Source organism: Macrobrachium rosenbergii, chromosome 13, assembly GCF_040412425.1.
Source record: "Macrobrachium rosenbergii isolate ZJJX-2024 chromosome 13, ASM4041242v1, whole genome shotgun sequence".
Taxonomy (NCBI): domain Eukaryota; kingdom Metazoa; phylum Arthropoda; class Malacostraca; order Decapoda; family Palaemonidae; genus Macrobrachium; species Macrobrachium rosenbergii.
The window spans coordinates 52,240,445-52,250,706 of NC_089753.1; the positions used below are offsets into that span (position 1 = coordinate 52,240,445).

General features: G+C 37.5%; 1 pseudogene; it reads right to left on the minus strand.

Annotated features, from left to right (window-relative positions):
• LOC136844811 (tachykinin-like peptides receptor 86C) overlaps positions 1–10,262 on the minus strand; it is a 49,384-nt pseudogene that overhangs the window by 6,830 nt on the left and 32,292 nt on the right.

Below are 10,262 nucleotides of genomic sequence, written 5' to 3' on the forward strand. Positions count from 1 at the left end.
ATCAGAGTTCCTATAGAAATAAAGTCTTGGAAAAAAGATGAAAAATATAAACATGTTCCCAAACGAAATTTAGAGAAGCGTCTAAAATTAGATGCAGAAACATTCCCATTGAAATACTATGCTGGATGCTTTTTTAGATACTCTGGACAAGAATTTAGTATATTTTCGCTCGACCTCAGAATTATCTTACATAATGTGTTACTATGGAATTAGGGATTGCCAGCCACCCAAAGCAATTATATTGTTAATTGTGGACACCAAACTCTCTCTCTCTCTCTCTCTCTCTCTCTCTCTCTCTCTCTCTCTCTCTCTCTCTCTCTCTGCTCTCTTGGCTGGAACACACAAAGAGACTCCCACTATGACTGGATGCATGAAATATAGGAAAGGTCAAGATCTCACCTGTCAAAGGAGATAACGGCCAGCGTGAAGACAGAGGCTGCCAACGAAACGTGAGCAATAAATTGGGAAATGGTGCAGTAAACACTCCCGAAGGCCCAATGGCTGAAAAAGAAGAGAACCGACTTTGAGAGTTTTTACAGTCTGACAGGTAATTCTAGATTGTTTGTATTTTCCTCCCTCATTCTTGTCAAATCACAGAGGCTGCTCTCAGAGATATCGTGCTAATACGTAACACACATACAAACACACACACCAACACACATTATTTATATATTTATATAATATATATATATATATATATATATATATATATATATATATATGTATGTATGTATGTACACACACACACACACACACATATATATATATATATATATATATATATATATATATAATATATATATATATATATATATATATATATATATATATATATATATATATATATATATATATATATATATATATATATATATATATGTATGTATGTATGTACACACACACACACACACACATTTATATATTTATATATATTTGTATATATATATATACTCTGATATGGCTATATATATATCTCGATATATATATATATATATATATATGTATGTATTGTACACACACACATATATATATATATATATATATATATATATATATATATATATATATATATATATACATATATACATATATTCTTCTTCTTTTAACGTGCTTCTTTCCCATTTTGTATGGGAGGAACATTACCGCACGATTCCAAGACTTTGAAGGACTCTGATTTGGTTTGGGGTGACCGTAGTCTCGATCGGCTGCCCTGCCGGTCATCGCTTAGACCCCGGTAGCGTATGTAGTCAGCCAAATTAAAATTGGCATTTCATAATTTTTCGATCACCTGCCTGACGCACGATTCATGCCTGATTAATATATTTATCTGTTCGAAGATTGAATAAATCTTATGTAATGGCGTTAAAATCAGTCACTGTAATCTTTAGAACATCATGTTACAGTATTACGTAAAACTATTTTCCATATAACAAAATTCACGTGAACGAAATGAAGTGATAAAAAACGTCGAATCACGACCACTGCCATAATACAGTGATGCCACATTTCCACAGCACTTACTTCTATGGTAGCCTAAAGTTTAAAGTCATTCAACCCATAGCTTTCCTTCACAGTCTAAAGATCATTTCCTGTAACTTCCCTTAAGTTAATCACAATAATTTTTTTTTACATTTACTAAAACAATTTTAAATAGATTTAAGCTGCCATAATTAGATGGAACCCTAAAGCTGCTGTCACTCTGATGTCTGCATTCAACGTGTCAATCAAGACATTTCTGGCTCGATCAACTTCTGCTGCTTCATGATTCGGCGCAAACAGCCACTCTTTGTTTTATTCAGTCATTTTTATATAAAAAGATATATAAATATGCAAATAGCCGAGAATATGGGACAATGAATCATAAAATATAAGAAACTAATATATCTGACCACAATAAACCCCTAAAAAGAGTATGAACATTTCTTTCCACACTTGGTGTGGCAGACCGTAAAATGAAGACCCCATTCCTGCATCAAAACTTCCACCGGAGGCCACATTTGCACGTTTCGGCAACAATAGGAGATAGCTATCACTAGCAGTATCGCATAAACATAGCCCTTATATTATCATTTCAGTATAAAGTTGATGGTAGTTGAACGATTCCATTTGTTAAATTTTACAGAAAACAATGGAAACACAAAATGCTATCAAAGATAAAAAAATATATATATAACAGCGTGAAAAATAGGCCTAGAAGTGGAACTCCTCGAAGCCCCAGAAAAGAGCTAGATAATATGATTGTTGCAGCTGTCAAAGAACAGCCCCAGATGACAGCAGTTGCTGTGAAACAGCAGCTTGGACTGCAAATACGTGTGCAGAATAGGTTGCATGGGGCATGAATGCATCACAGGATTCCGGCATGGAAACCGTTGCTAACGCAACAGCATAAAGAAGAAAGGATGGGACCTGTTTATTTCTATTATAAACTGATATGTAGTATATATACTTGAATGCATTACGTTATATATGAAAAACTAATGGCAATTCGACTATAAAGTGAAAATAATACATAGTTAGTTGCAAAATGAAAAAAAAATTTTATTTCGTCTTTATTACTGTATATATACCATATCCTAGACCTAAAGCTGAGAAATGATCAATAACTATATGTATTTGACTGTTCATTTGGGGAATTATCTGTTTAATGGGGATTATACTGCACATTTATTTTCATATAGTTGTCTTGAGATATAATTTTTATTCATACCTGTAGGCTATTAGGAAACATTATAGTTTTGATATATAGATTATAATTCATAAGATAGGTCTATGTTATAACATATATAAAAATGGAAGAAAATATGTCTGTAAAGTTGTAGGCCCCCTCGAAGTAGGTTCCTTCACGTTGTGACTAAACCCCCCTGGCTTTTCTTCTTCTGTTCTTGAAGAATAAGAGCCCAGGCCCTGACAGATCACCTAAAAACCATTCGATTTAAATAGCGTGGATATTTTCACTTTCGTACAAATTTCTTGGACCTGGTAAATGCCAGGAAAAGGTATCATAGCTGGGATTATCTGTATATCCGAAGCTAAATTTTGAGAACCGTGGTTCGAGGACCATCAGCTGCCCGATAATGTTCGGACCTGATTTTCAGGCGGAACTATTCTGTGGGACTGGACCACGGATTCCAGGGTTGGTCTAGTTCTGGGAATAGGACTCTCGGCATTCTGTCCGGTTTGCCCATAATGTGATTAGGGTGGGGATGATTGTATTCTAGTAATGCTCTCAGTCCTATCAAGCGGGTTGGCTTACACTTGAGCCACTTTAATCATGTGTTTGCCATCCCCTTTGGGGTAGGGTAGGGATGCAAACATTTGGGAGTCGGTTCTCACTTGCCATTAGTGGAGGAATGAACTCCATGAAAGGCTGATGATATCTTTTTAAGATTTTCAGTTTTTTTTTTTTTTTCAATACTTTTATCTTTATGGATTTATAAATAAGGATATAACACCCTGGATTTGTGATGATAACCAATCGTCACAGACAAAGACCTCTGCAACCTCGTCTTCGGAATCTATACTAACCCAGATAAACATTCCAGTGTAATAACACTTTTATGCTCAGTACGGAGCAAATTGAATTTAATGGAAATGGTGATTGTGAAATTGGACCAGGAATATATGAACAGTCGTATGACAAATATTTGACCTTTAGCCTGGAAGAACAAATTTGACATTTTCAATTTATACAGGGATATTTTAAAGTGTTGTGGCTGAGAGCCTAAGATTAGTCCTTTCTCTAAAGGAAAGCTGACAGTTGAATCTACCTCAGCTAAAGAAAGTGAAAAATCTAAAATCATTGTCTCCACCTTGGAGGAGTCAAAGTGGAATGTGCAGTACATGCCTGGTGGTTGGAACCACTCCAAGGGTATGATATTTGCCCCTCAGCTCATGACATATTCTGAGGAAAACTTAGTGGAAGAATTGAAAGATCAAGGTGTAATAAAAATAGAAAGAATGAAGAAAAAATAAATGGAGCCCTAGTCCCACTTCCCAACTTGATAATCACTTTTAATTCCACTGATTGCCTAATATAGTGAAGGCAGCCTGGTTACACTTTGGTCAAACAATACATCCCAAGGACCGAGGAGATGCTTTCATTGCCAGGAATTTGGACACATGTTAGGGTCATGCAGGCAGAAACTGCAAGGCAAACCTGCCATTTGTGTCAAGTGCAGGAACAAGAGCATGGCATATGTAACAAGCATGCCAGGTGTGTACATTGTGGAGAGAATCACCCTTCATCTTCAATAAATTGTGATGTATACATCATGGAAAAGGCCCTTCAATCATTAAGGGTAACTGAACGACTTACATTTAGAGAGGCAAGAGAGAGAGTATTAAACAATATGTTAGACCAGGAATATCCTTTGCCAGTGTAGCCGCCAACTGGAGAAAGAATATAAATGGTACAAAGGCCAATCTAAACAAAACACCAGTGATGACTCGTTAACCGAGCCTGTTTGGAGGCTGTGCCAAAAACCATGGCTGGCACTTCTGCCTCTTTAATAGGCTGTGCCAGGGATGGCTGGCACTTCTGCCTCTTTGGAGGCTGTGCCAGTGATGGCTGGCACATCTGCCTCTTTGGAGGCTGTGCCAGTGACTGCTGGCATCTCCTGCCTCTTCGGAGGCTGCGCCAGTGGTTTCTGGCGTTCCTGCCTCCTTGGAGGCTTTCCAGTGATTGCCGGGCGGTTCCGCCTCTTCAGAGGCTGCTCCAGGCATTGCTGGCGCTTGATTTTTGGAGTGGCGCCAGTCATTGCTGGTGCTTCGGCCTCCTTCAGGCTGAGCCAGTGGTTGCTGACGCCCCGCCTTTCTTTGGAGGCTGCGCCAGTCATTGCTGGCGCTCCCGACTTTCGGAGGCAGTGCCGGATGTCTCTGGCACTGCTGATCTTCACACCCCATTTGTCAGGAGACATCAGCTTTGTCTGGTGTCCTGAAACCGACAACCCCTAAAAAGGAAGGCCGCTAAAACAATCGGTCTCCTTCTAGAAAAAAGGAACAAGGTAGCAAGCTGAAATCACTGAAAAGAGGCTCCAATATTACAGCCTGTAAAGGAAAATAAAATTCATTAACTTTCTCCAGTGGAACTGTCAGGGATTGAGAGCAAAATGGGAAGAATTGAGACTGCTCATATTAGAAGTGTCTCCTGTTTGTATAACTCTGCAGGAGGCCATGATTGGTAACAACATGTGCCCCAGCCCACGAGACTATACATCTTATTACTCCACCTATAATTTAAATATGGGAAGTCATGGTGGTGTCGTTTTGTATGTTCGAAATGATACTCCACAAAATCCTATTAATATCCAGTCAGCTTTGCAAGTAATAGGTGTACAGATCCATCTACAAAGAAAATATACAGTATGCTCTCTCTATCTACCACCAAATGAAGTCTTCCCAATCAATGAATTTAAATCTCTTATCCAACAGTTTCCACGTCCCTTTATTATTTTGGGAGATATGAATTGCAGAAGCCCTCTTTGGGGTGATATTGTCAAAACCAAAGAGGAAGATGCCTAAGTTCCATCATAGAAGGTGAAAATGTGGGGATCCTCAACTCTGGGAGTCTACACATTTTCACGTTCAAACAGGCACGCTTATCATGCAATTGATCTATCTAATATGTAGTGATGACTGCCTTATAGATTTTAATTGGAGAGTTATAAATGATAGATTCACCAGTGACCATTTTCCCAATAGTGGTGAGTTCAGCATCAAGTCCTCCATCTTCCAGGCTACCTAGATGGAATACAAAAAAATTGCTGATTGGGCAACATTCCAGGAAGCAAAATCAATAGATGACTCTGCTGATGACTTTCCCAGCGTAGATGATGCTCTTGAATTTTTAAATTACAATATTGTTCTCGGCTGGTCTTCAGTCCATGCCCAGGACATCAGGCATATTTATCCGCCGACCAGGTTCCCTAACTTGTAAATGCCAGGAAACTCTTAGAACTATGAGGTCTGCATAACACAGATACCGTTCCAAAAATGTATATTACTGTGTTGAATTTTGAAAAGCAAGAGCTCATTTTTCGTTTGGAAATCAAAAAAGCACGAAAAGAATCTTGGACAATCTTTATTTCTTCAATAAATTCGAAAACTCCTCTAACACTAGTTTGGAAGAGAGTTAAAAAATAGCAGGCAAGTTTACTCCCTGTCAACCTCCAGTTATCAAGATCAATGGTTGTGTGTAAGACCCCAGTTAGTTGCAAATGAGTTTGCTAATCATTTTGCTAATGTTGCAAAGAAAAACGATGATCGACCATACTCATCAAAGGCAGCAGATGGAACAAGTTGAAATAGATTTTAATACGTTGAGACATGAAAAATACAATGATCCGTTTACGATGAGGGAATTTCTATTGGCCCTAAATAAATGTAATGAATCAGCTCCTGGACTGGATGATATAAGGTATTCAATGATTAAGCAAACCCTGAAAATACCAAACAATTCATATTGAGCCTTATTAACAGAATTTACAGGGAGCATATCTTCCCTAAGATCTGGAGATGTTAAAATTATTGCCGTTTAAAGAAACCTGGAAAAGACTCGTTTAAAGTAGAAAATTATCGTCCAATTGCACTATCATCATGTTTGTGCAAGATCATGGAAAAAATGGTTAACACACGTTGATGTGGTACTTAGAACATGGTAAATATCTGTCCCCAGCACAGTGTGGCTTCCGAAGTATGCACTCCACAACTGATGTTCTACTTGGAATGGAGTCTTCAATATGTGAAGCTTTTGCCAACAAGCAACATCACATCACGGTCTTCTTTGATTTGGAGAAGGCTTATGATACAACATGGAGATATGGCATTTTGAGGATCCTTCATGAATGTAACCTGAGAGGCAATTTGCCTCTCTTCATTAAGGTTTTTATTAAAAATAGGCTATTTTGGGTCCTGGTTGGAGCAACAATGTCAGAAGTATTCAGTCAAGAAGAAGGAGTACCACAAGGAAGTGTTTTAAGCATAACATTGTTTGCCTTGGCAATCAATGGGGTTTCCAAAATAATTCCCTCAGATATAACATATACCCTTTTTGTTGACGACCTTTCAATCTCCTTTGCAGCTTCAAGGATGGCAGTGGCTGAACGTCGCCTTCAGCTCTGCATTGACAATATAGTGAAGTGGGCTGAGGTTAATGGTTTTAAATTTTCTACTAGTAAAACGGTAACTATGCACTTTTGTCGCATAAGAGGATTTCATCCTGATCCAGATCTATTTATTCATAGGCAAAGAATTCCATGTGTGCAGGTGAAACGAGGTTCCTTAACTGATTTTCGATGGTAAGCTGACCTGGATCCCAAATCTGAAGTATATTAAGACCAAATGCTTGAAAGTTTATGAATTTGCTGAAAGTTCTGTCTCATACTGTGTGGGGTGCAGACAGAACTCAGATGTTGAGATTGTATAAAGCCCTGGTCTTTTCAAAATTAACGTATGGATGCGAAGTTTACACGTCTGCAAAGCCCAATAGCCTTAAAATGCTCAACTCGATTCATCATGGTGGGTACGGTTGTGTACTGGAGCATTTAAATCATCTCCCATTGAGAGCATGTTGGTAGATGCTGGTGAGGTGCCACTGGATCTTCATTACAAGCGTCTGCTGGTTCGGAGCTGGTATAGATTCCAGAGGCTACCTAAGTCTTTGACCAGCATATGTATGAGAAGGGAAAGGCATTGGCATTATTATGAAAATCATCCCAAGCAACCGCATCCGTTTGCTTTTAGAATAAACTTGATTCTCAGGGAATTAAATATGCCTAGGGTGAAGATTCTACCAGTAAAGTATTCTGTTATTCACCCCTGGAAATTTCCAGAGGTAGAATTCTGCAAGTATTTTAATTTCACCAAGTCAGAATTGTCATGTGAGGCCATGCGGTCAATATTTTTAGAACATTCAATGGAACATGGCACCTACACACCAATCTTCAAGGATGGCTCAAAGTCTGATGCTGGCGTCGGCTTTGGTGTAGTCTTCCTGATATAGAGAGGGGTCAGTGGAAGGTTATCATCTGTTGCCTCAATTTTTACTGCTGAGATAAATGCAATTTTAAAATCTTTAAAGGAGATTTTAATTCATAATGAAAACAATTTTATTATATATAGTGATTCAAAATGTGTACTTCAGGCACTGGAATCTTTTAATCCTTTAAACCCCCTGATTTTCGAAGTATTAGAATGGTTGTTTTTATTGAAAAGAAGAGAGAAAGATTGTTAAGTTCTGTTGGGTGCCTTCCCATGTTGGGGTGGATGGGAACGAAAAAGCAGACCAACTAGCGAAATCAGCAGTCAACTCTCCAGAACCCACAAGATTTTCGAAGTATTAGAATGGTTGTTTTTATTGAAAAGAAGAGAGAAAGAAGTTAAGTTTTGTTGGGTGCCTTCCCATGTTGGGGTGGATGGGAACGAAAAAGCAGACCAACTAGCGAAATCAGCAGTCAACTCTCCAGAACCCACAAGATTTTCTGAAGTATTAGAATGGTTGTTTTTATTGAAAAGAAGAGAGAAACAGTTAAGTTTTGTTGTTGGCCAGTTGGGGTGGATGGGAACGAAATTTTAACAGCGAAATCAGCGGTCAAAAGAACCCACAAGATGCCTACTACCACGGGATGTATATCCTGTAGTAGGATAAACAATAAAAAGAGTTGGCAGTCCCAGTCCTTAGAATATTTTAACAAATAGAAAAATGCGATGCATCTGTGTCTCCTTGGTCATATCCCCATACGCCAAGGAACAGGAGATAATGCTATGCAGGTTGAGGATTGGACATACAAGACTCACGCATGGGTTCTTGATGTCCCGTGAGAATCCTCCAATTTGTGAAGACTGTGCTGTACCCTGAGTGTGGGACATTTGCTGGTTGAATGTCCCACACTTAGGAATTTGAGACAAAGGTTCCTGTCTTGGGGACGAGATGAAGTTGATAATTTTAATCTTGCTACAATCCTTGGAAAGGATTGTAACACTCAGCAATTGTATACTTTTATGTTGGAGGCGGGCCTTCTGAAGAAAATTTAGCTTGTATATAGAATATATGAAGAAATTTATTTATATACGTATCAGATATTTTTATATGAAATTTATTTTAAACCTATTTCTTTTTATTCAAATATTTATATGCATACCTTTTAGATATTTTTATATGGATTTTTTTTATATATATAACTTTTAGATATTTTTATATGAAATTTATTTTAAACTTAATTTCTATATTTAAATTTGTTTCGGCGTCAATAACCTAGATGTTATGACACCAGATTTAATAAACAAATCAATCAATCAAAGTTTGGCCTACTGTTCTCTCTCTCTCTCTCTTTTTTTTTGTATGACTAACTACTAGTGATGAATGGTTTGTCAGTTGAAATAATATTTTCTATCGACAAATATGCTGAAAATAACATCGCGCCTTCAAGGCGTAGTGGCAGAATATCAGCTGGGTTATAGGGATGGATGGCTGGTGCCAGTGGAACGGGAGGGTTAATTGCCATCGATGAGCGTTACTGAACACCAATCAGTGTATCGAAGTTTTACGGGACATTTTAGAACCCTTATTTCGAAAACTATTATTGCCGTATCCCATGCCAGTATACATCGCCATAAACAATTCTGCTGACAATGCAGAGGTTGAAAAATGGTTCCAGCGGAATCCAGACGTGGTTCGAATTGGCTGGCCTGCCAAGTCTGCAGAGCTGAGCCCAATAGAAAACTTATGGGCCTACATGACTCAACAATGGGGTGAATTATTGTGCTTACACCAAAGAGAACCTCATAAAGCATGCAACAGATATTTGGGAAAACTTAGGGCCAAAGAGGGAGCAGCAAACACTTGATGCAGTCCTTGTTGCATCAATGCCAAATAGGATAAGATGCGTGTCAGATGCACGAGGATCCTAAACAAAAGTTTTAATGAGTTATGCTGCGTTTTCATATAATGTGCCCAATTTTAAAATTTTATTCTCGTTAGTTTAACAGTGTTATTTTTATCTGACTTCATTTTGGCTCATTTACTTCTCTAAAATTTTCTTCTTCGTTTGAATCTATAAACAATACTTATAGGCCTATGTTAGGACTGAATTCAGGAATTTCCCTCTCTCTCAAACACATATATGCTAATATATAATATATATATATATATATATATATATATATATATATATATATATATATATATTATATATATATATATATATATATATATTTATATATTTTATATATATATCACCTGCTAATATGGATATGTTTATTTTCAT